Genomic DNA, 25,581 nt, shown 5'->3' on the forward strand with positions numbered 1-25,581 from the left:
AATAGAAGATGTGAATAGCACCACTTCTATTACAGTATTTGAATTTGTTATTAAAAATTTACCCCCACTGTCTCTCTCACACACACTCCTCCAAACAAAAACAACAAACTTCTAGGTCTAGCTGGTGGCATTGGTGAATGCTGTCAAACGTTTAATGAAAGCAAGGAAGAAATAATACCAATCTTCTACAACTCTCAAGAAAATTGAGCTTATTTTATAAGGCCAACATAACTCTGATACCTAAACCTTGCAAAGACATTACAGAAAGAGAAAAGTATAGACCAATATCCCTCACAAGAGATACACAAAAAAATCCTTAGGAAAGTGTCATCAAGTCAAATCTAGCAATATGTATAAAGGACATATTGGCAAGTGAAAATCTCTCCATCCATGTCATCCCAAAAGGCAAAACTTCATTTTTTATGGCCAAATTAATATTTCATTGTATATATATGTATATACACCACATCTTTTTTTTTTTTTTAAATATGGAACGCTTCATGAATTTGCGTGTCATCCTTGTGCAGTGGCCAGGCTAATCTTCTCTGTATTGTTCCAATTTTAGTATATGTGCTGCTGAAGCGAGCACACACCACATCTTCTTTATTCACTCATCATTGATGTAAATCCATCAATTTGATTTATCATTTTAGTAAAGGACACAAGTCTTTAATAGCTCAATAGATTAAGAAAAATATCTGGCAGCAATCAAGACAATGCTATATTGATACACATAATAGATCAATGGAACAGAATACAGAGTCCAGGAATGGACCGTATAGATGGTCAATTGAATTTCAACAAAGGTGGTAAGACTATTCAATGGGGAAAGAAAGTTTTTCAATAAATGATGTTGGAACAACTGGATAAATGTGTAAAGAAAAACGAACTTGAACTTCTACTATCCTGGGACACACAAAACTGATATGAGTGGAGCTGGAAGCTTCCTTGGATTCCCTTCTCTCCTACCCCCTGCCCACCCCTTAAATCACTCTGTGAGCATTACAAAAGCAGGATCTAGACTTGTGTGGCTTTGAGAATACTGGACCCCACCACCCCCACCAACTTGGGCCCAGCAGAGCGCTGAGTGGGGACAACTGGTAGAGACTGACCCATGAGGGGACTCCCCTTCTTGGCCCACTGAGTTTCATATGGCAGTTAGTCACCAGCAGTTCTACATTCCAAGAGCTTTAAACAGTCTAACAGGGAAGGAAATCCAGAAGAAAGGCTGAAGTGGGTTTTCCAGTTTGTTTAAGCAGGTGCTGTAAGGTTGAGATGAGAACATGAAAACCTGAAAGGCAGATGATGGACCTGGAAGTACCCAAATGTGCAGAGTGGTGATTGGGGAGATGTGAAAGCCTACTGGCCATCTGAATTCCTAACCCACAAGTCATTGCCTCTGTGTCCATTCCAGTCACCCATCTGCTTTATGCCAGGCAACTCCTATTGAGATACTAAGATCAAGCCTCTGACTGAGAAGCCTCACACTGGGACAGAGCTGCAAAGTGACTCTGGATAAGTGACATCCATGCACCTGGTCAATGAGGAGCAGAAGCTGAGAGTGAGCAGAAAATGGTAGAGGAAGGGAGGAAGTTCAGGGTTTATGAACAGGTGAGACATTGGCCCTAGGAAGGGGTCTAGAACAGGAAGGGCCTTGAATGCTGACCTGGAGCCTAATTTCCCTGCTCAGACCAGAAGGTGCAGCACCTCCAATTGGCCCCACACTGACTGGGTAATACCAACTGGTGTGAAAGTAGGTGAGGCCAATGGGCTCCTGGCATTCACATAGAACCCACAGAGAGCAGTGCATGGGGATAGAGGCAGCTCCAGACTGCCAGGTGCCTGGTGGCTGAGTGGCTGGGACAGAGAACACTCCTTAAAGGCTTGGAGCAGCAGGACTCAGAGCACACTGACAGCCTTGGACACCCAGGGAAAGGTGAGTCCAGATGCCATTGCCAACTCAGGAGGGTGGGGGGCAGGCCTCCACTTTGGGGCGTCAGGACCATTGTCTTCCTCGTTTTCAGTGTCCTGCTGCTGGTGAGCCCCCACCGTGGTTCCTGGCCCAGGAAGGTGGGCCTGGTGGCCAGGAGCTGGCAGGGGGAGTGGGGGACATGGTGTGGTGGCAGTGCTTGCCCCAGTCATCAGCAGCAAAGGCAAGTCAGGGCAGGACCAAGACCAGACCCTGGGGAACAGCCTTCTGGGCAGCAGAACCTACCTGGACCCATAGAGAGAAGAACTAACACCCCTCCCCACCCCCCCACCCCCCCGCCCTGCATCCTGGTCCCAAGCAGGTCTGGTTGCCCCAGAATGAATTCCAGAATCCAGGAAGACTCCACTGTGTGAAAGGTGAAATAAAATGGAGTCCCTTATGTCAAGGGGCTTTAAAATGGAGTTGGAAGGCCTTTCAGGAGATGCACCTCCTTATAATCCTTACTAGGTAGAACCATGAATTTTTTAACTGGAGCAAATTGCAAAGATTCCAAGGATTCTGCAAGAACACCTACAACTTGTTATAGTAAAGGACTTTTGCTTATTGATAGCCCTAGCAACCAATTATGTTTAGCCAAGATTAGCTTTCTGGCACCAACACTGTAGCTGTGGCCCAAGGGTGCAAGATTCAGCCACTCCCTGCTAACAAAATCCAAAGGCAGAGAGACCGGGAGTGGTGAAACAAGAAAGGAATTTATTTCAGTGAGACCCAACACTAGGAAGGTAGTGGACTAGTGTCCCCAAAACAGTCCCCAAAGTGCTGAAAATTCTGTAAAGAAAATGTGGGACAAAGGTTAGTGGATATGTTCATGCCTGTGGTAAAGGTCAAGTCCATCACTTTCTTGGAGTCAATCACATGGAGTCTTTATTGCTTGAGGGGTAGATTGGTTTTTGTCATGGGATGCTTAGCCAGTGGGGTCTTTTGCCTGAGTTAGAAGATAAGCTGGGCAGAAAAAGATAAGCTGGAAAGAATTTAATCAATTAGAAAGTACAGACAGAGGTAAAAATGGAGTTAGTGGAAGTCTTTCAACACAATAAAAATTCTTGTAGGCAACAAACAACTTTTTCTTGTCTTTAGAAACCCCTAATTTTTGCTCCCTCGTGGGACATTATTGGGTTGTTACCCAAATATGTGTGCCCCGAATGGCAATTCTTTGATCCTAAATAAATTCTTTTGCTTAAATTATTGCTTCTTGACAATTTTAGGTTGACATTAGCAAGACTTGATGTGGCCTTTCTCTTCCTTTCCCTTTCCTTTCTTCTTTATGCCTCTGTTTTGTGAAAATTAATAAAGGGAAACCTCACTAAAACGGAGTCAGGAGGTTCAGCCAGAAAAACTCTCATGCCCTACCACTCCTCCTTAACTGCAGACTCAACAGGAAGAGACAGACCTTGAAGTGGATAGTAGTTCACTATTCCAGTAGGAGGATGGAAGGCAGCCCACCAGCCTAGCCAATGAGAGCCACAACTGATGGACAGCCACTATACTTTCAGCTCCCAGTTTACTCCAGTAGTCTTTGCATTTATAAGAACTTTCCCAACTTCCTGCTTTCCTCTATAAAAGAGCATTCTCCAACTTTGTTGGGGGAAGCTGCCTATGGTTTTACCCTGGCTTTCTTGTTCTGGATTGCAATTATCTGTTATCCTCAAATAAACCCAGCTTTTGCTGGTAAAATAGCTAATAGTTTTATATTTAAGGTTAACAGTTTAAATTCTAAAACATGCAAACTGTGTCTATTTTTCCAATCAATTTTTACAGAAAAGCAACTTTCCCACCTACCTTTGATTCAGTTCCCCTGAGTGGCCACTGTGAGCAATTTACCGATTTTTTTCCAGTCACTTCCATCCATAGGAATGCATACAGGGCTCACAAGGTAAACCACCAATAATCATACAGCAGGACCCAAGATCTATCTTAGTTTAGGAGGCTGGTGTGAAGCTCTTGTTTTGATTTTGATTTTGATTTTGATTTTGATTTTGATTTTGAGAATGAAACTGGTAAGGATGTGCATCCTGAAGACACTTATTATGGAAATATGTGCATACTTGGAATTACTTTCCAAGTTAGTGGAAACTCCAGCCAATTACCCTTTTCAAGGTTACTTTTACGTTAAAAAAAAAAAAGACAAACCCAAATCAAGGTTATAGAAATCATAAAATTGTAAATGTTTTCATTGAATAAATCAGCAAAAAATTCAGAAAAGCAGTAATATTTCAGAATTTATTTTTAAAATATCAGTTTATATTAGGTAAGGCCTGTGTTTACACTGCATGATGAATGGCTTATTTTAGTAAGGCTGTATTACTCCAGGATAAATGTAAGGATGACCTATGTAGACAAGGTCAAAAATCTAGATTTGATGGTTTGGGGAATGTAAGCCCAAACACGCCTGTTAGCCTCCCATAAGTCTTGCCTTTTTCTATGCATTTAAGATGCACTTCTTAAAATTATGAAGCTAATAACAAATTACATTAGCCGTTTTATGTCAGTACATTCATATTTATCTTCATTTTTTAAACAGTGGTATTTTATTGCATGATAGAACCAAAGATTATTTTATTCTTCCCTTTTATGCGTAGCTGCTTAGATTATACACTGGTTTTGGTTTTGCTAATTCCAACGTCATGATAGTAATTACACTTGTATTGATATAAAAAATGATTTTAGGATTTTGTTTTTATATCGGTAAATTCTTCTCCAAAAGAGAGTTGTTCCAGTTTTACACTCACATCACACATGCATAAGTGTAAGCATCCAGATCGAGGAAGCACCGAGAGCCCCCAACAAATTTAACCCAAGGGGGTCCACACCAAGACACATCATTAAAATGGCAAAAGTAGTGATAAAGAATTTTAAAAGCAGCAAAGGAAACAGTTACATACAAGGGAAACCCCATAGGGCTATCAGCTGATTTTTCAGCAGAAACTTTGCAGGCCAGAGGGAGAGGCATGATATTCAAAGTACGGAAAGGAAGAAAAGCCACAATCAAGAATACTCTACCCAGCAAGGTTATCCTTCAGAATAAAGGAGAGATAGGGTTTCCCAGACAAACAAAAGTTAAAGGAGTTCATCACCACTGAACCAACCTTACAAGAAATGTTAAAGGGACTTATTTGAGTGGAAACAAAAGTTCATAATCAGAAGTAAGAAAGTTATAAAAGGAAAAAAATTCATAGGTAAGTGCAAATATATAATGCAAGTAGTAGATTAATCACTTATAAAACTAATATGGAAGTTAAAGCACAAAAGCAGTAAATTCAATTATATCTACAAAAGTCAGTCAAGGGATCCACAAAATAAAAAGAAGTAAAGTGTGACATTATATACATAAAATATGATGGGGGAGTAATAAAAATTTAGTGCTTTTAGAATGGGCTCAAACTTAAGTGACCATCAATTAATATAGACTGCTATACATTATATATGAATCTAATCTAACCACAAACTCAAACCCTATAATAGATAAGCAAAAATCAAGGAGAAAGGAATCCAAGCACAATAAAGGAAGCCATCAAACCACAAGGGAAGAGAGAAGAAAGAGAAGAAGAAAGGAACAGAAGAACTACAAAAGCAACCATAATACAAGTAACAAAATGGCAGTAAGTATATACCTCTCAATAATTACTTTAAGTGTGGATAGACTAAATGCTCCAATCAAAAGACATAGAAGGACTGAAATGGATTAAAAAGCAAAACCCATCTATGTGCTGTCTCCAAGAGACTCACTTCAGACCTAAAGACCCATGTGGAGGGGCGCCTGGGTGGCGCAGTCCGTTAAGCGTCCGACTTCAGCCAGGTCACGATCTCGCGGTCCGTGAGTTCGAGCCCCGCGTCGGGCTCTGGGCTGATGGCTCGGAGCCTGGAGCCTGTTTCCGATTCTGTGTCTCCCTCTCTCTCTCTGCCCCTCCCCCGTTCATGCTCTGTCTCTCTCTGTCCCAAAAATAAATAAAAAACGTTGAAAAAAAAAAATTAAAAAAAAAAAAAAAGATCCATGTGGATTGAAAGTGAAGGGTTGGAAAAATATTTGCCATGCAAATGAATGTGAAAAGAAAGCCAGGGTAGGGGCGCCTGGGTGGCTCGGTCAGTTAAGCGTCCGACTTCAGCTCAGGTCATGATCTCACGGTCTGTGAGTTCAAGCCCCGCGTCAGGCTCTGTGCTGACAGCTCAGAGCCTGGAGCCTGTTTCAGATTCTGTGTCTCCCTCTCTCTGCCCCTCCCCTGTTCACGCTCTGTCTCTCTCTATCTCAAAAATAAAATAAAAATAAAATAAAATAAAATAAAATAAAATAAAATAAAATAAAATAAAATAAAACGTTAAAAAAAAAAAAAAAAGAAAGCCAGGATAGCAGTACTTGCAACAGACAAAACAGACATTAAAACAAAGACTGTAATGAGACAAAGAAGGACACTACATAATGATAAAGGGAACAATCCAACAAAAGGTTGTAACAATTATAAATATTTATGAACCCAATTTGGAAGCACCCAAATAGTGTAACTACCATTAACAGACATAAAGGAAGAAATTGACAGTAATACAATAATAGTAGGGAACTTTAACACCCTACTTACATCAGGAGATAGATTATCCAGACAGAAAATCAACAAGAAACAGTAGCTTTGAATGACACATTGGACCAGGTGGACCTAACAGCTATATCAGAACATTTTGTCCAAAAACAGTGGAATACACATTCTTTTCAAGTACACATGGAACATTCTTCAGAATAGATCACATGTTAAGCCACAGAATAACCCTCAATTTTAAAAAAAAGGAATGCATTGTGCCTGTTTCCTTTTACCCTTGTTACACTAAACTTTCATTCTTTGCTAGTCTAAGAGGTACAAAATGATGCACTACCGTTGTGGTTTTGATTCCTTGGTGCTAACGGAGGTTTACAAGGATCCATGAGATTTCTGGGAGTAGATGATCAAGATACCTTGATTAGGTGGCAGGGGAGTGGAATCCCAGTCGTTCACCTGAACTATGTCACCTGGGGCCAGTTACTGGCCACAGCTCTACCTGTAATGAGATGTCACCCATGTCCTTGGGCTGTTGGAAGGATTACATCAGCTGGGACCCAATGCTGAGCTCTTTCCTAACCCTACGTCTTTACTCTGCATGTGCTAGAATGGTCCCACTTCTATTCTAGGTCTTTTCCTTCCAGCTCCCTCTCTCTATGACAGTAGGAATTGTGAGCTTCAGAGGCTCAGAAGCTCAGGCTGAGTGGGCTCTGATATTGGAGCTGGACACAGTGGCCCTGCTCTGCTCCTTTCCAGCTTTGGGACCCTGGTGTGGCCCTGCTTCTTCAAGTGTAGAATGGGGAGGAGAAGAAAGCCTGCAGGGCCCTTTGTTAACTGCTGAGGGCTGTGTGGGCACTTCTGTGAGGCTGTGTGGGAGGACAAATCACATCCTCAGGGAGGATGTTGAGAGGGTCACTATGATGTTGAGAGGGTCACAGGGCCACATGGTTTCCACCCTGGCAGTGGCTGCCACCTGCTTGTATTGGCCCCTTGGTATGGGCTCCCTGAGGTGGAGGCAGGAGCTTCTGAAAAGCTTCTGAGGGCTGCAGATGACTGGTCACCAATTATGGCAGCTTAAAAGTCTCACAATCTGATGACAGTTAACTAGAGAACCAGGAAAGCAAGTGGTTTAATTCAGTCAGAGTTTGAAGCCCTGAGAACCAGAGGAGCCAATATGTAGATTCTAGTTTAGATTCAAGGCCTAAGGACCAGAAGTTCCAAGGGCAGGAGAAGATGGACATCACAGCTTTAGCAGTCAGGACCTCGAAAGATTACATGATGCTCATCCACTTTGGGAGGGCAAACTGCTTCACTGAGCCACCAATTCAAATGTCAGTTTCGTACGGAAACACCCTCACAGACACACACAGAAATAGTATTTAGCTGAATATCTGGACACACTGTGATCCAGTCAAGATGACACATAAAATTAACCATCAGAGTGTGGTTTTCTTTATATTGCAGTTGGTTGGATTTCTTAGACCTTTGGCTTTATAATTTATATCCAATTTGGAAAATTTTTGACCATTATTTCCTCAAACATTTTGCCCATTTTTTTTCCTTTACTGGGTCTCCAATTGCATGTATGTTAAATCCTTGATACTATTTCAGAGCTAATATAGGATCTGTTCATTTTTCCCTTATTTTTTCTCTTTGTTTCATTTTGGGTCTTCCTATTGCTCTGTCTACAAACTCACTGACATTATGCAGTATCTAATTTGCTGTTAATCCCGTTCAGTGTATCTTTAATTACAGACATTGTACTTTTTTAATATCTAGAAGTTTCATTGATGTTTTTAATACCAGCCATTTCCTCCTGATCGTATTCAGGAGATTTAATACACTGAAGAATATTAAAAGATTTAGATTAGCTGTTTTAAGTTCTTCATTTAAATTCCATTATTTCTCTCATTTTTCTTGATTGTTTCTATTGATTGAATTTTTCCTGTTTATGGAGATTTTTTTTTTGCCATTTTTGATGTCTGGTAATTTTTTATTAAATAGTAGACATTGTTAAATTTACTTTGTTGGGAATTGAACTTTGTAGTATTCATTTAAAGAGTGTTGGGTATTATTGTCATCAAAATTAAGAAAACTGAGTATCAGTTGGATCATCTGATACTACCTTTTAAACTTTATGGCTTGGGATACAGTTACCTTACTTGGGCTAATTTTAACTACTAAGACTCTAATAATAAACTTCTGATAACCAGCTGGCATCCCTTTATGCAGTTCATCCATTCTGATGAATGGGAGCAAAAACAATTCCAAGACCTGGACAAGCCTCAACCCTTGTCCAGCCTGCTGATTTCTGATGGTCTCTTCTCTGCCTGGGTGGGTCCCTGTCATGCATGCACAGATGAGCACACACCCAGACACTGGACATCTGCAGAACACTTTCTGTTCAGCATCTTCTCCAGCCCTCTGCACTGCATTCAGCTTCTTGGAACTCCTGCCTGTGTCTCCTCAACAGAAGTCACAGGGCTCCCTTTGGGTCCCCTCCCTGTGCTGCAGCCTGGAAACTTTCCTTAGGGATTGCAACAAGGCCATCCCTAGGCTCACCTTCTTTGTTTCCTAAGAGAAGGTGTTCTTATTAATCCGCCAAGCAGCTAACAAGCCCTTTACTCAGGGAAAGTCTGGGCCCTTGGGGAGGGAAACAAATGACCCATGTTTATCCTAGTCCTGGGAGCTCACAGTGTGGTGGAGGAGATGAGATCAAGGACCTAAATAACTAAAGGAAAATAGCATGGGGTCTCGTCATCCTCACCTTATCCCATCTCCAGAGAGGCTGCGATGGTGTTGGGGAATGTTATTCACCTGTATTTGGACTCTGACAGAGTTGTTGCAAGATCCCAGGTTATAGTATTGCTGGCCTGGAGGATGTGATTTTAATTAAAGTCAACCTTGTGGCTAATGTTTATACCAGTCACAACATGTACTTACAAACAGCACTTAACATGTGCCAAGCTCTGTTTTTCTGCCTCCCTCTCTTATACATACACCGAACCATGAGCCCACGTCTACAGGTTGGCACAGTTGATCTCTGGCTACACCCTCGGTCTCCAGAAGCAGAGATAACCACAAACTAGAATGGCTTATCCTCTACTCTGCCCATTACTTTGACTTCTCTCTTGTCTGATCCTGTTCCTGTGGACTTTCCCCTCTATGTCCACTAGTGTCCCTACACCCATGGCATTGTCACCTCTGCCTGGGCAACCCCTCCAAGCCCTTTTCACTGTTGTCAACCTTGTTATCTGTGTGTCTGCCTCAGCTCCCTGTGACCTGGATCTTTCGTAAGGAAAGGAAGGCCCATGTCATGTCACTGATGCTCCTTCTACAGTGTTGATCACCAGGCTCAAGACATGCCTTCCCCAGGTGAGTGGGTGGCTTGGGCTCTTAATTCTCTGTACTGACACTGACATGATCTTGTCCTGTTGTAGAGTATATTTAATGTGGGTGGTGGGAAATATGACAGGTAGGTTGAGGATAGAAAAGAGGTCAGTGAATATCATCCAGAGGAACTGCCCAGATCCATGAGCTCCAGGAGCCAGGTGTCAACTTTTCAGTGGGTGAGCCCTGATCACACTAGCACCATTACAGATATTTGTTTATGAAAATAAAATTGTTTGCTCTTTGGATGGGGGACGAGATGTGTGAACTCAGATGTGGCCTGAGGAGCTTTTGGTACATGTCTTAGTGGTTAGGGTAAGTGTTTAGGTTGTATCAGCCTGAAAAGGAAAGTGGCAGGTGGCACTGATGTGAGGGAAACAATTATGATAACACTGGCAGGGGATGAATTGAGTTCAGTAGCCCAGGTTTCCTAACCTGAGAGGTGGCAGAGGTCATTAACAAAGTCAAAGAGCACCTGGGTGGCTCTGTCAGCTGAGCATCCAACTTCAGCTCAGATCATGATCTCACAGTTTGTGGGCTCAAGCCCCACATTGGGTTCTCTGCTGTCAGCATGGAGCCCACTTGTCTCCCTCTCTCTCTGCACCTCCTGCACTCACGCTCTCTCTCTCTCAAAAATAAATGAACAAAAAAAAAAAACAAAGTCAAAGAGTAAATTGGTAGAAAAGGGCTTAAGAATTAGGACTATGAATGTGATTTTGGAGACAGTAATAGCATTTCATTGCCAGAAGACTGAATGAAGGTTTCAGGTCGAACAATGACAACAACTGGAAATGTACATGTTGAGAAAGGAAGAAAGAAAGATCACCAGAAATAGAAAATATGAACCAAATGTAAAGGACTGTTATATCCTCTTAATTTCTTAAAAATATATACAAATATTGTTACATTGTTTGTGTGGTTTATAACATGTATATAGGCAATTCCTAGAACAGCTACTGCAAAAAGAATGGGAAGCGGTAATGAATTGATCTATCTTGTAAGTCTCTTACTTTTTACACTAATATTATGCTATGAAATTCAGCAATGAAAAGGCATGAAGTATTGATATACAGAACAACATGTATGAATTTCAAAATAATAATTTGGAGTGAAAGAAAACAGAGAGAAAGGAATACATCCTCTCTGATTCCACCTATGTGAAAATCTACAAACTTCAAACTATTCTATTGTGACAGAAAGTAGATCAATAGTTCCCTGGGTCCAAAAAGGTCAGGGCAGAAGGGAGTATTATCAAGGGGCAAGAGGAAACTTTAGGGGTGATGACATGGTCATTAGGCTGATTGTGGTGGCATTTCACAGATGCATATGTCAAAATCTATCAAATTGTGTAATTTAATGATGTGCAGTTTATCACATGTCAATTATTCCTCAATAATCTCTTTTTAAGAGCCTGTCAATAGACTGAAAACAATTAAGGTCGTGTATTTTACTACGTATACCAATTGTATATTCATGATGGAAATATGTATAGTGGCACCTGGCTGGCTCAGTTGTAGAGCATGCAACTCTTAGTCTCAGGGTCATGAGTTCAAGCCCCAACTGGGTATGGAGCCTACTTAAAATTAAAAAAAAAAAAATAGAGATGATGAAAATATGTATAGATGTAAAGCCAATACACATATCAAATGGAATTCTAAAAAATAATTAACATCAAAGTATGCAGGGAAGGAGGAACATGGGGGGGAAAGACTGGACAAACAAAACAAATGGTAACTTATACAGCTATTTCAACATATTAATTTTTATGTTTACTATAAATCCCATAAACACTGCAGTTCAAAAGTAGAAGAGGTTAGAGGAATGAGAGAGTGAGACCAACTACATAATGTCAATTAGAGATGCAATTTTTTTTAAGTTTTTATTTATTTTGAGAGAAAGAGTGAGCAGGGGAGGGGCAGAGAGAGAGAGGAGAGAGCAAGAATCCCAAGCAGGCTCTGTGAGTGCAGAGCCCAATGGGAGCTCAATTCAGGACTCAAATTCACTAACCGTGAGATCACAATCTGAGCTGAAGTTGGATGCTTAACCTTAACCAACTGAGCCACCCAGGCATCCCTAAAGACACAATCTAAAAGCATGACACAGATATATTGAAAATAAAAGGATGGAAGAAGATATACCATTCAAATAGTAGAGGTAAGAAATGTGCTGTGGCCATCTTAATGTCAGATGAAGTTGACTTCAAGACAAAGAATATCCTGAGAAAAAAAGAAGGAACTTTATTTGTCCTAATGGAAGGGGAGGCAGAGGGTGTGGACACTGAAGCCAAATGCGTGGGGAGATTCCCTGAATGGAGCCCATGGAAGTTTTCTACAGAGAGCTACTTTCTCCTTGAGGTTAAGAAGTAAAGTCATTTGCTGAGACTGAAAAGCAGTGAGGAGGTGCTGGAGGAGAAGAGTAAGTGTGAAATGGTTTTTACAAAGCAGGAGAGTAAGGGGTCTGCGGACTCAGTGGCTCCAGAGCAGCAACAGGCCCATGTGTGGTTCCTGCATGTGTGGTGGTGTTTTGTTTTTAATTGAGAGATCATTGACACATGACATTATATTAGGTTCAGGTGTATGACATAATGATTTGATATTTGTGTATATTGTGAAATGATCGCCACAATAAGTCTAGTTAACATCCATCACCACACATAGTTACAATTTTTTTCTTGTGATGAGAACTTTTAAGGTCTACTCTCTTAGCAACTTTGAAATATGCAATACGGTATTATTAACTATAGTCACACTGCTGTACATTACACCATCAGGACTTATTTTATAACTGGAAGTTTATATCTTTTGACCATCTTCACCCATTTCATCCATTCCCCATGGCTACCACACCTCTGGCTACCACAAATCTGTTTGCTGTGTCTGTAAGTTTGTTTTGTTTTGTTTTTTAAGATTCCACATATAAGTGAGATCACATGGTGTTGGTCTTTCTCTGACTTATTTTGTTTATCATAATGCCCTCAAAGTCCAGCCATATTATCACAAATGGCAGGATTTATATATATACATGATATGTATACAAGATAATATACGTACCTCAATTTCGTATTCATTCATCAATGAATAAGCACTTAAGTTGCCTCCATGTCTTGGCTATTGTAAATAATGTTACAGCAAACATGGGTGTGCATATGTCTTTTCAACTTAGCATTTTCCTTTTCTTTGGAGAAATATCCAGAAGTGGGATTGCTGGATTATATGTTGCTTCTATTTTTAACTTTTAAAGGAATTTCCATACTGTTTTCCATAGTGACTGCACCAATTTACAGTCCCACCAGCAGTACACAAGGGTTTTCTTTTTTTCTTCACTTCCTTGCCAGTTCTTGTTATTTCTTGTTTTTTGTTTTTTTGTTTTTATAATAGCCATTCTAACAGGTGTAAGGTGATACCTTATTGTGGTTTTGATTTGCATTTCTATTAGTGATGTTGAGTATCTTTTCATGTCTCTGTTGGTCTCTGTCTTTGGAAAAATGGTGGTTCAGATGCTCTACTTTTTATTTTACTTTTTGAGAGGGAGAGAGGGCGCAAGTGAGCGAGGGTCAGAGATAAAGAGAGAGGGAGAGAGACAGAGGTAGAGAGAGAAAGAGAGAGAGAGAAGCGGGGCTCACCCAGGGCTTGTGTTTTACCCAAAGCAGGGCTCTTGCTCACCCAATGTGGGGCTTATCTGTCTACTTTTTAATTGGATTGTTTGTATTTTTGCTATTGAGTTGTATGTGTTCTTTATATATTTTGGGTAATAACCCTATATCAGATATATGATTTGCAAGTATCTTTTCCCACTTGGTAGGTTGCCTTTTCATTTTCTTGATAGTTTCCTTTGCTGTGAAGAAGCTTTTTAGTTTGATGTAGTCCCACTTATTTATTTTTGCTCTTGTTGCCTTTGCTTTTGGTGTCAGATTCAAAAACTAATCACCAAGACCTATGTCAAGGAGCTTACCACCTATGTTTTCTTTAGGAGTTTTATGACTTCAGGTATTATGTTCAAAGTCTTTAATCCACTTTGAGTAATGTTTGTGTATGGTATGAGATAGTGATCAAGTTTCATTCTTTTGCATGTGGCTGTCCAGTTTTCCCAATATTATTTATTAAAGAGACTGCCCTTTCTCCCTTGTATGTTCTTGGCTCCTTTGTAGTAAATTAATTGATCTTGTATGTTTGGGTTTATTTCTGGGTTCTCTGTTCCATTCCATTGATCCGTGTTTTTATGCCATATCTGTTTTGATACCAATACCATACCATTTTGATTTCTACAGCTTTGTAAGAGTGAATTTTTTGTAATATTAACAAGATTAATTCATCAAGGAGTCATAATAATCATATATGTATATGTAACTCATACAGTTTCAAACTACATGAAGGAAAAATCTACAGAATGAAAGGGAGATTATAACACCCCTTTATAAGCAATTGATAGAATGATTACATGAAAACTCATTGAGTCATAAGAAATCTAAACATTATAAAGCATGTTGATTTAATTAACATTCATAGAGCACATTTGCAGTATCTACTTTAGATTCATTCTCTTCTAGTTAACATGGTACATTGACTAAGATATACCACGTCCTGGGCTATAAAACAAGTCTAAATTAAATGTAAGCGCATGAAATCATACAAGCACCATTCTCTAACTCAATGAAACTAAAGTGGAAATGAGTAACAATATCTAAGAAGACCCCCAAAATTTGTATATCAAGCAACACACTTTTAAATTATCCATGATTCAAAGAAGAAAAGGAACTTTAAAAACTTCTCTCAATAAATGCCAATGAAAATATAACACATCAAAATATGTCAGATGCTGTGAAAACCAGCAATCAGATTAAAATGTATAGCTTTCAGTGCCTTTATTAAAGGGACAGAGGGTTAGAGGCAACAGAGTATGATTACTAATGGTTTCTTTTGGGTGTTAAAGAATATTCCAGAATTGATTCTAGTGATGGTTGTGTAACTCTCTATATATAACAATTGAAATGTATACTTTAAATGAGTGATTTATATAAAGAATCATAATTATTAATTGTGTGAATTATATCTCACTAAAGCTGTTAAGAAAAGGAAGAAATATATAAAATCTGTGACCTCAAGATCAGCATTAATCAGCCATAGAGATAAATATAAATTTAAACCAAGTGAAGTAACAAGCATAGAAATCAGTGAAATAGAATATTCTGACACTGATTACTAGGAGTTGGCGCAGACTCCATAGGTTAAGGGCTTGGTCCCACATGACCATCCCCACTTCAGACTTCAATCACAAGCAGTGGGCTCCCACGTGATCCACACTTTTGTCTGACTTGGCTGTAAATTGGGGGTTCCCATGACCCTCTCCTCAGATTCAATAATTTGCCATAACAGCTTAAATAACTCTGGGAAACATGTTTATCGATTTATTATAAAGGATACAAATGAGTAGACAGATAAAGTACATTGGGTGAGGTCCAGAAGAGTCCAGAGTGCAGGAGTTTCTGTCCCTGTGGAGTTGATATGTACCACCCTCCCAGCACATGGATGTGTTCACCAACCTGGAAGCTCTCTGAACCCCATACTCTTGGGATTTTATGGAGGCTTCCTCACACAGTGCATTGTCAATTATTATCTCAATCTCTACCCCTCTCACTTTCCCCAGAGAATGGGGGTGAGGGGCTGAAAGTTTCAAACTTCTATCATGGCTTGGTCTTTCAGTGACCAGCTTTCACCCAGAAGCTGTCCTGGAGCCCACCTAGAGTGGCCTCATCAGAAAAAAAGACACTCCTATTGCCCCCATCACTGAGGAAGTCATAAAAGTTCCAGGTTCTCTGTTTCAGGAACTAGGGGTAGAGACTATACACACACACACACACACACACACACACACACACACACACACCACACTTCCATTATGTCACAGATACAAACAATAAAAAATACTACTGACAAAATGGAAAGCTGGTTTTCTGAAAGATCATCAAAAGTAATAAACTTCTAACTAGACTAACAAAAGAAAAAAGAGAACACAAAATTCCAGTATCAGGAATTAATGATTAATGTCACAACAAATTCTGCATCCATTAAAATGATATCAAGGGGATCTAGGGCACCTGGCTGGTTCAGTTGGTGAAATGTGCAACTCTTGATCTTGGGGTGGTGAATTTGACCCCCATATTGGGCATAGAGATTACTTAAAAACAAAATCTTAAAAAGGGGGTCTTACAAACAAATTCATGCCAATAAATGAGACAACTTGGATAAAGTGTATAAATTCTTTGAAAAATACTACTTAGCAAAATGGACACAAAATGAAAGTATAATCTGAATTATCTTGTACCTAGTCATGAATTGGGATTCATTATTTAAAAACTTACCACAAAGAAAACTGTAGGCCTGGGCTGTTTCACTGGTAAATTCTATAAATATTTATGGAAGAAGTAACACTAATCTTACACAAATTCTTTCAGAAAATATAGGAGTTCTTCAGTGGTTTATGAAGCCAGCACAGCCCTAATGCCAAAACCTGACAAAACATTTCAAAAGAAGAAATATACTAATTAATATCCCTCCTGAAATTAGATGCAAACATCCTGAACCAAAGTGAACTAAATTCAGCAATATTTAAATAAGATAACATATCAACCAACTGGGGTTAATCACAGGAATAAGTGTTGGATTAACATTTGAAAAATTAATCATGTTTTTCACTATATTAACAGTATAAGAGGAAAAATTATATGAATAGATGAAAGGATGCAGAAAAAGCATTTAACAACATTGAATCCCCCGTTCATGCTAAATGCTCCTATTATGTTAGGACATCTGATAAAGACCATTTTCTCATGCAGTCATATAGCAGATTAGGATAAGATGGAGCATGAGGCAATTTTCTGAAATAATGCTTATGTACCATGACCTCATAGGGCATTTGGGCTACACACACGATTGCATTTTTCAAAGCTCTTTGAGTGGTGCCCTTAAGAACTGGGCATTTCTCTTTTTGTAAGTTTTACCATGAAGAAAACTGTCAACAAATATTGAACCCTAGTTATTGAAATATATGATGAAGTATTAAGAGAAATGTACTGATATCTACAACTGAATTTCATCAGATGAATGGGCAGAGGGATGGATATGGAAAGAAATATGGAGTAAAGCAGATTTGGCAAAGTCTTGGTTATAGAATCTAGGTGGCAAATATATGGGAGTTCATTATATAAGTCTTTAAACTCTACTGAATTCTTGAAAATGTTCATAATAAAATACTGAGGGAAAGAGTCTGAGGAGGAGAACCGGGAAAGACAGGAGGGAAGAGCATTATGGGAGAAGAGAAAGGAGACCCCGCATTCCCTGGACTCAGAGGAGGCTCAGCCTGGAACAGGGAGGACATGAGGGACACACGGGAGCTTAGATGTCACCAAATGCTTGGCAGGCTTTATGTGGGAGAGGTCTGCATTTTACCTTGTTTAGATACAGTCGATTGAACTGGGCTCAAAATAAGCTGGTTTTTTTTTTTTTAACTTTTTCTTTTCTTTCTTTCTTTCTTTCTTTCTTTCTTTCTTTCTTTCTTTCTTTCTTTCTTTCTTTCTTTCTCTCATTTAATTTAACTTTCTAATTTAAAACACTCTCATGTTAAAGGAAAGTTCCAAAAACTGCAAAAACCCTTGTCGTGAACCATTTGGAAAAGAGCTGTTGACATGATCAATGACTGAATGCTTTAGTGTATGTTTTCAACAAATGAGAGCATTCTCTCCTGTAACCACAATACAACCCTCAAAATTAGAACATTAACATTAAAGGGCGCCCGTGTGTCTCAGCCAGTTAAGTGTCCAACTCTTGATTTTGGTTCAGGTCATGATTTCATGGTCATGAGATTGAGCCCCATGTCAGGCTCTGCACTGAGCATGGAGACTGCTTAAGATTCTCTCTCTCTCCCCCCCCCTCCCCCAAAAAACAAAACAAAACAAAAAACCCATTAACATTACTAGTTATTCCTATCATATTTCTTTGGCTGTCCTCATGATGCCATTTTGAACAGAGAGACCCTGACCCAATTTCCTGTGTTGCTATTTTCTCTTTTTCTGTATGACTCTTTGGTATTTTGTGAGACACTGGCAAGCTCCTTTGGGGTGAGCTTGTCAGGTTAAAGTCAGAAGTTTGTTACTTAACATGTGATCCCATATCCTGATATTTATTTGTTTGTTTGTTTGTTTTTAAGTAGGCTCCATGCTCAGTGTGGGGCTTGAACTCATGACCCTGAGATCAAGGGTCACATGCTCTACTGACTGAGCCCACTAGGTTCCCCTCTATGTCCTGATTTTTAAAAAGTGTGCTCATAATATAACCCTTAAATGTAAATATGTGTGTGTGTTTGTTTTGTGTGTGTGTGCAAGAGAGAGAAAGAGGAAATGAATTCACACATAAGATCAAATAAAACAACTAAAAGGAACAAAATAATGTCTCTAATTGAGGACATCACATGTGGCTTCATATTCTTATAAAAACTTTCCTTGCCCATGTTTCCTTGCCATGTTTTCTGGAATAAATACATTTTATTGTATTACAAGAGAAAAAAATACTGGAAAAATTTTTCTGGTGTGAAATTAACTTGTTAGCATCGAAGGCCAAGGGACAAACATGAATACAAAAGAAAGAGAGTATAGAGCAGGAGGAAAGGTCCCAGTCTGTTTGCTTTTTTTGGCTGGGGTGGAGAGAATGTGAGAAGCATCCCAAGAGGGAGGAGAGTCTGGCTGCCACTCATGCCTGTCTTTACCTTGTCCCCACAGGCCCTCACTTCCTCAGCCATTCTGCAGGGCAAGACAGCGTTCACCAGCAATTAGCTGCCCCACAGAGATGAGAGCCCAGCCCCTGGGAGGGGTTGTGTCCAGCAGGTACATTGGAAGACTGATTTCCAAGCCTTACCCTGCCCTTGTCTTCGTGTCCCTCTGGTCTTCTGATACCTGCAGGTCCTGGTCCTTTATTTCCCTGGTGTTTATTGGATGTCTTCTGTGTGCCAGGCACTGTGTTAGTGGAGGACATGGGGCCCCTGCTTTCTGGAACTCTCCTTCTGGGGTGGCATCCAGACAGACGGAAGAATGTGTCAGTTCAGACGTACTAGGAACCCCAAGGATAATTGGGTGACGGATGGGACAGAGACTAGGAACCCCAAGGATAATTGGGTGACGGATGGGACAGAGACAGATGAGAATGGTGACTTTGATACAGAGCCACTGTGTCTGGTGCAGGGAGCCAGGGAGAGGTCCTAAGAGGGCCCCCCCAGGAACTATTGCCCCTAAGTGCAGGGACTGGGCTTCTTTGAGCAAAGCTGGAGGGCATCTGGGGTGAGTGGAGGGTGAAGAAGTCAGAAGGACAGGTAGAGGCAGATCACATACCCTGGACACCATGTAGGGAGCATGGGTTTTATTTTTTGAGTGAAATATTAAAGAAAGTAAAACATCTGAATGTTTTATATGGGTTACATATTGAAATGATACTATGTTGGTTATTTTAGGTTAAAAAATATATTGTTCAAATTAATTTGACCTCTCTCTTTGTACTCTTTTAGAGTGGTAACTATGAATTCGAATTTAATGTGTGGCCTGTAATGTACTTGTGTTGGCGGTGCTGGTCTAATGTACATGGTAGATGCAGGATCAAAAAGACCATGGTCAAGTGCAGGAGAGTCGCTTGTTCAGATTCCACTGGCGACCAAAAGCTGAGTGCCCAACCAGCACTGCCAGCCTCCGGGAATCCTATGGGGATTCATTCACCAGCTTCCCCTCCTTCCCGGACCCATGCATCAGAAGAGAAGAGAGATTGTAACACATGCACACAAGGAGTGGGCTTTACCAATTGTTCGAATACTCCCTTTTCTGCATGCCCTGCAAATATGTCACTCAGGCACAGAACCTGTGGGCCCCACGCCCAGAGGTGGATGCAAGGTGGTAATTGCATGGCAGTCATGGCCAACCTGAAACCTGGATTCCAACTGGGTCTCCATCATGCCCTGTTATACAGTGATGCATTAGCTCCATAAAATAAAATAAAAACAGAAATTACTTTTATAACGCATGCCTCCTGGTAGGGAAATCTTCTAGAACATCAGCTGGACAGAGCTCATCATTGGAGCTATATAGGTGCAGCTAGGCCTGGCCAAGTGGAAAAGTGCTAGGTTTGAGCTATGAGGTGGGCCTGGGCCTGGGCCAGGCCCCACTTAGCCCCATGCCTTGTGCTCGTGGCAGGTGCGGGGCTCTCTCTGCCTTCACAGCCCAGGGCCCTGTGCCTCTCCAGTAGGGCTGGGCTTGGGGAAGCCACCCAAGGGCTCCTTTCCAGCTGGAGCCCCATCTCTTGCTACCGATCCTGTGATCTAACAGATTTTTCACCCCAATCCTGATGTAATAAATAATGAAGAGTTGTACTTTTTATACATCTGTTAGTGACAGGTGAGGGGTGATTGTCCTTTGTGTGCCCCATGTATGTTGCTGCAGAAAATGGCTCCCTCAGATTACTTGGTCAACTGAGTCAAGCTGAGTGGAAGAGGGTTTGAGTGGTGATGAAGGATTGAGGGTCATGAGGGAAACATGTCACCAAATATTTATCCCTTGTCTCTAGATGAGACGGTTAAATCCATGCAGGAGGACCACAGGCATGGAGTGTCCGTGCAAACCTGGTTACTCTTCTTGGAAAAGATTCTCCTGAGTTCTGTCAGAAGTGCCTCACTAGGTGAGATGTGGGGGCCTCGGGGGCTCTTAACCCACAGAAGACCCGAGTTTCCTTGTACCCCTTTCTCCATCCTGGTTTCATGCAGCCCTGCCATCCCCTCAGCACCTCCCTGTTCCCTGAGCCTGCAGTGGCCCCTGTCTGTCCATTTTTTTTGCATGGCCCCACACTGCCCCCAGCAGTGGCACCTTCCCACACCTCCTCAGCACCTTTTCCTCCTGGCCAGTTGAGTTTTCCACTGGGCACAGTAGACCGCTTCTTAGGGCACTTGATGATTTATTTCCTTTTGAAATATGAAGCAAAAAATTGAATAGAGTATGACCTGGTTTATGTTCATCTTTATTTCAATTCAATCATAAGATTCATTTTTAACACTTCATTATTCAGGAGAAGGCCGACGAGGACAAACGTGGCCACAGCCTACAAAGTCATAGTAGGACCAAGCTTGTAGCTCCCAAAGTTTCCTCATCCCAGGCCCCCTTCCCTCTTTAAGATGCATCTCTTCCCCACTTTTTGGATTCAGGGGCAAAGTGTAATTGTTCTTCTCTGACACTGCAGTTCTGGCTGTGACTGTAGGAACAGTCAACGGGTGGGGGACAAGAAGTTCCTGCACTAAGGTTGACTGGAGGATGGGGTTCAGCTTGGGAACAAAGGGGCTTCTGATCCCTGACCTGGACAGATTCCCCTTCACAGGGGCCCCCCTACAGCCCAGGGAAGCTCCATGTAGGTCTTGAAAGGAAGCCCAGCTCCTGAAGGTGTAACTCTGAACACTTAACAGGGCCCTAGGGATTGAAGCGCGCAGGCCCAGATCCCTCCCCACCCAAACAGGGGGAGTGAGGGGACCCGGCCCTCCAGGCTGTTCTTCCCCCACTCTCTTGTCAGGGACACTGGGCCCCTGGAGCTTGCTCCCCCTTCCTCCTCAGCTTTCCAGCCTTCCCTTGCAGATCCCCTCCCTGTGCCTGTACCCAGGTGCCTGATGGGATGGTCCAGGACAGTCCCTGCACCCTCAGGAGCAACCTCAAGTGTGTCAATCAAGAGTCCAGTACCTGGCCCATGGGGAGCCAGTGACCACTGGCCTGAGGCTGCCTACCACCAGCCCTGTCTCGGGTTCATTCTCACCTTAGCTCCCTGACCATGTCCAGGATGGCAAGCTGGTTCCTCAGGTCTTCAGGGCCCCCAGCTGGGACAGAGAGGTGGTCAGTATCTTGAATGAGTGACAAGAGTCAGGAGGAAAGGGTCGGAGGCTTATACAGCTTTGATCAGAGCAGAACCCAACAGAGATTTTGTGTTTATTTTCACTTCATCCCTCCCCCCCTTTTCTCTCCCCTCCCTAAGGGTTCCCCAGAGTTGGAATGCCCCCTCCCTGTCACCAGGTCCCAGGGGCTCCTTGTTCAGTGTCTGAGGCCCCAGCCCATACCATGTCCCCCCACCATCCTTGTGGAGAGAGATGAGGCAGAGAGGGCCCTCCCCTCTGCTAAGGTGAATGCCCCCTGTCTTCTAGGCTGTGAACTGGACCCCAAGTACACAGAGTGAGTTAGTTTCTCCAGGACCCGTTGGCATGAGACTATCAGGATCTGCTTGCTGCCCACAATAAGGTCCTGGGTGGATGCAGGCCTCATCTGTCCTGCACTGACCCTGGCTCTCTAAAGTGGCCTCTGGGCTCTGGGCTGGCTGTATGAGGGCACCTGGCCCATTGGGACCAGCCCCCAGACCGGTTGGCCGTGCTGAGCCATGTCCTTCCTCGTGCTTGTGAAACACCTTCACCCTACAGCCCTGCACTCTGGAGCATGGAAGGTGTCAGGCAGGGGTGCTGAGCGTCCCTTAGCACAGGTTCAGAGTGTGGTGTCAGGTCTGTGCACAGGTGCCGGTGCAGTCCTGGGACCTCCCTCTCACGATCCATGTAGTTTCCCTCCTTTGAGGACCTGTTGCTCCCACAGGCTGTCCTACCCTCTGACTCTTACCACATTCTGCTTTCTCACTCCATAACCCATCTATCCTCCCAGATGGGCAATCAGCCCTGCCTTAGGGTAGGATTATCTGTTGACCTTGACTCCCCCAGGGCCTCCTGCTCAGGTGAGGCCCAGGCAGTGTGGCCTGATTTTCTGCTGATGGGATGCCCATGAGGAATGCAGAACAGCAGGCTCACCAGCAGGGGGAGCTCATTAGGTTCCACTCCTGGGTCTAGGCTTGACTGCACATCATCTGTCCTTTCCGAAATGTGTCCCAACTCACTGTCTCTGTGGCTTTCACCCAACCTAGGCTGAAACTCGTCTCTGATGACTTTCCAAACTTGTGTTCTTTAATTCCTGGAACCTACTCTTGTGGCAGATGGACCTCCAGGACAATGAGATCCCTGCGGCCAGGGCTCTTACTTTAGGCATGCAGGGTGCCTTGTATGAAATGCTGGTGACCTGGCTCAACAAAACCAGGCAGGATGTTTCAATCAACACCCTACTGCAGAGAATCCAGGACTGCCTGGTAGGCCCCAGAAAGTGCATCTATGAAGAAGGCGGGACAGGCTCTGCCGTGTCCTGAGTGGAAAGACTCTTTTTAAGAATCTGAGCTTCCCTTTTTGCCTTTTCTACTTGAAGGGGAAGTATAAGTGGACACCAGCCTGGAAGAAAGAGCAGATACTTGATGAATACTTGGAGAAATTCTAATTCAAAAGCATACAGCTCTTCACAAGAGACTCTTTTTAAAATGTTTGTTTATTTTTGAGACAGAGAGAGAGAAAGCAGGCTAGTGCATGTGCACCAGCAGGGGAAGAGCAGAGAGAAAGAGAGAATCCCAAGCAGGCTCTGCACCATCCGCACAGAGCCCAGCACAAAGCCCAACTTGGGGCTCTAACCCACAGGCTGTGAGATCATGATCTGAGTCGAAATTAAGAGTTGGATGCTTAACCAACTGGACCACCCAGGTGTCCCCACAAGAGACTCTTAATGATAGAGAACAAACTAAGGGTTGATGGAGGGGAGGTGAGTGGAAGATAGGCTATGTGGATGATGGGTACTAAGGAATGCACTTGTTGTGATGAGCACTGGGTGTTGTATGGAAGTGATGAATCATTGAATTCTACTCCTGAAACCAATATTGCACTGTATGCTAACTAAAATTTAAATTAAAACAAACAAACCATACAGCTCTTGGAATATTCTAGAACTTTTTCAATGTGCTTGGAATAATTTTTATGAAATGTTGAGTGTGATAAGTGAACTGTGGTAATGTGTACAGTAAGATTCTATGTGGATTATAGTTATAGGCATACCTTATTCTACCATGTTTCACTTTATTGCACTTCAAAGATATTTCATTTTTTACAAACTGAAGTTTTGTGGCAACCCTGAGTTGAGCAAGTCTATTGGTACCAGTTTTTCAACAGCATTTTCTGACTTTGTATCTCTGTGTCACATTTTGATAACTCTTGCAATACTTAAAACCTTTTCATTATTACTAATTTTGTTATAGTGATCTACGATCAGTAATGTTTGATGTTATTACTGTGATTATTTTGGGGTGCCACGAATTGCACCCATATAAGATTGTGAACTCAATTAGTAAATGGTGTGTGTCTTCTGACTGGTCCACCAGCTAGCCTTTCCCCAATCTGTCTTCCTCTCCTTGAACCTCCATATTCCCTGACTTACAGCATTATTGAAATTAGGCCAATTAATAACCCCAAAATGACCTCTAAGTGTTGAAGTGAAAGTATCAGTCACATGTCTCTCACTTTAAATCAAAAGCCAGAAATGATTAAGCTTAGTGAGGAAGGCACGTCGAAAGCTGAGATAGACCAAAAGCTGGGCCTCTCGCACCGAGCAGTTAGCCAGGTTGTGAATGCGAAGGAAAAGTTCTTGAAGGAAATTAAAAGTGCTTTCTGGTGAACACACGAATGATAAGAAAGCGAAGCAGCCCTGTTGCTGTTACTGAGAAAATGTGGGTGGTCTGCATAGAAGATCAAACCAGCCACAACATTCTGTTAAACCAAAGCCTAATCCAGCACGCCCTGACTCTCTTCAATTCCGTGAAGGCTGAGAGAGGTGAGGAAGCTGCAGGAGAAAAGTCTGAGGCTGGCAGAGGTTGGTTGACGAGGTCTGAGGACAGAAGCCGTCTCCGTGACATCAAGGTGCAAGGCGAAGCAGCAGGAGCTGATGTGGAAGCTGCCGCGGGTTCTCCAGAAGATCCGGCTCAGATAATTCATGAGGACGGCGACACTGAACAACAGGTTTACAACGTAGTGAAGCAGCCTCTGTTGGAAGAAGATGCCACCTAGGACTTTCACAGCTACAGAGGCAAAGTCAATGCCTGGCTTCAAAGCTTCAAAGGACAGGCAGCTGGTGACTTCAAGGGAAGCCAGGGCTCATTTACTATTCTGGAAGGCCGAGGGCCCATAAGGATGATGCTAAATCCATCCACTCTGCCTGTGCTCTATACATGGAACAACAAAGCCTGAATGACCACACTTCTGCTCACTGAGTGTTTTAAGTCCACTGCTCGCTGACAGTGCACGGGTCACCCATGAGCGCTGATGGAGATGGACGACGAGGTGAATGTGGTTTCTGTGCTTGCTCACACAGCATCCATTCTGCAGCCCGTGGGTCAAGGAGTCATTTCAACTTTCAAGTCTTATTATTTAAGAAATGCATGTTGTAAGGCTATGGCTGCCGCAGACAGGGATTCCTCTGATGGATCTGGGCAAAGTAAATTGAAACCTTCTGGAAAGGAGTCACCATTCTAGGTGCCATTAAGATCATTCGTGACTCACGGGAAGAGGTCAAAATAGCAACATGAACAGAAGTTTGGAAGAATTTGATCGCAGCCCCCATGGAGGACCGTGAGGGCTTCCGGACTGTGGTGGCGGAGGTGTCTGTGGGTGTGTGTCAGGGGGAACAGCGAGAGAACCGGGACTGGAAGAGGAGCCTGGATATGGCACTGAATTGCCGCCGTCTCGTGAGCAGACTTGAACGGATGACGAGTT

General features: G+C 42.3%; 1 long non-coding RNA gene and 1 other non-coding gene across 3 annotated transcripts in view; one reads left to right on the top strand and one right to left on the bottom strand.

Moving 5' to 3' along the window:
• The window catches only part of LOC109277336 (uncharacterized), a 50,693-nt gene extending 31,269 nt beyond the window's left edge, over window positions 1-19,424 (top strand). Inside the window, exons 2-5 of one of the 2 annotated variants that reach the window (XR_008421592.1) lie at window positions 5,453-5,589; window positions 9,785-9,892; window positions 12,695-12,781; window positions 18,674-19,424. This is a non-coding gene — a long non-coding RNA (uncharacterized LOC109277336). The remainder of the gene's footprint in view (window positions 1-5,452; window positions 5,590-9,784; window positions 9,893-12,694; window positions 12,782-18,673) is intronic. The other variant, XR_008421593.1, reaches the window with a different exon arrangement.
• On the bottom strand, window positions 483-589 carry LOC128776730 (U6 spliceosomal RNA). Its single transcript, XR_008421908.1, has one exon. It is a non-coding gene; the product is annotated as a U6 spliceosomal RNA (small nuclear RNA).
• Window positions 19,425-25,581: the final 6,157 nt, after the last annotated feature.

The sequence above is a fragment of the Panthera pardus genome, unplaced genomic scaffold (genome assembly GCF_024362965.1).
Source record: "Panthera pardus isolate Hobbes unplaced genomic scaffold, ASM2436296v1 HiC_scaffold_13, whole genome shotgun sequence".
Classification (NCBI taxonomy): domain Eukaryota; kingdom Metazoa; phylum Chordata; class Mammalia; order Carnivora; family Felidae; genus Panthera; species Panthera pardus.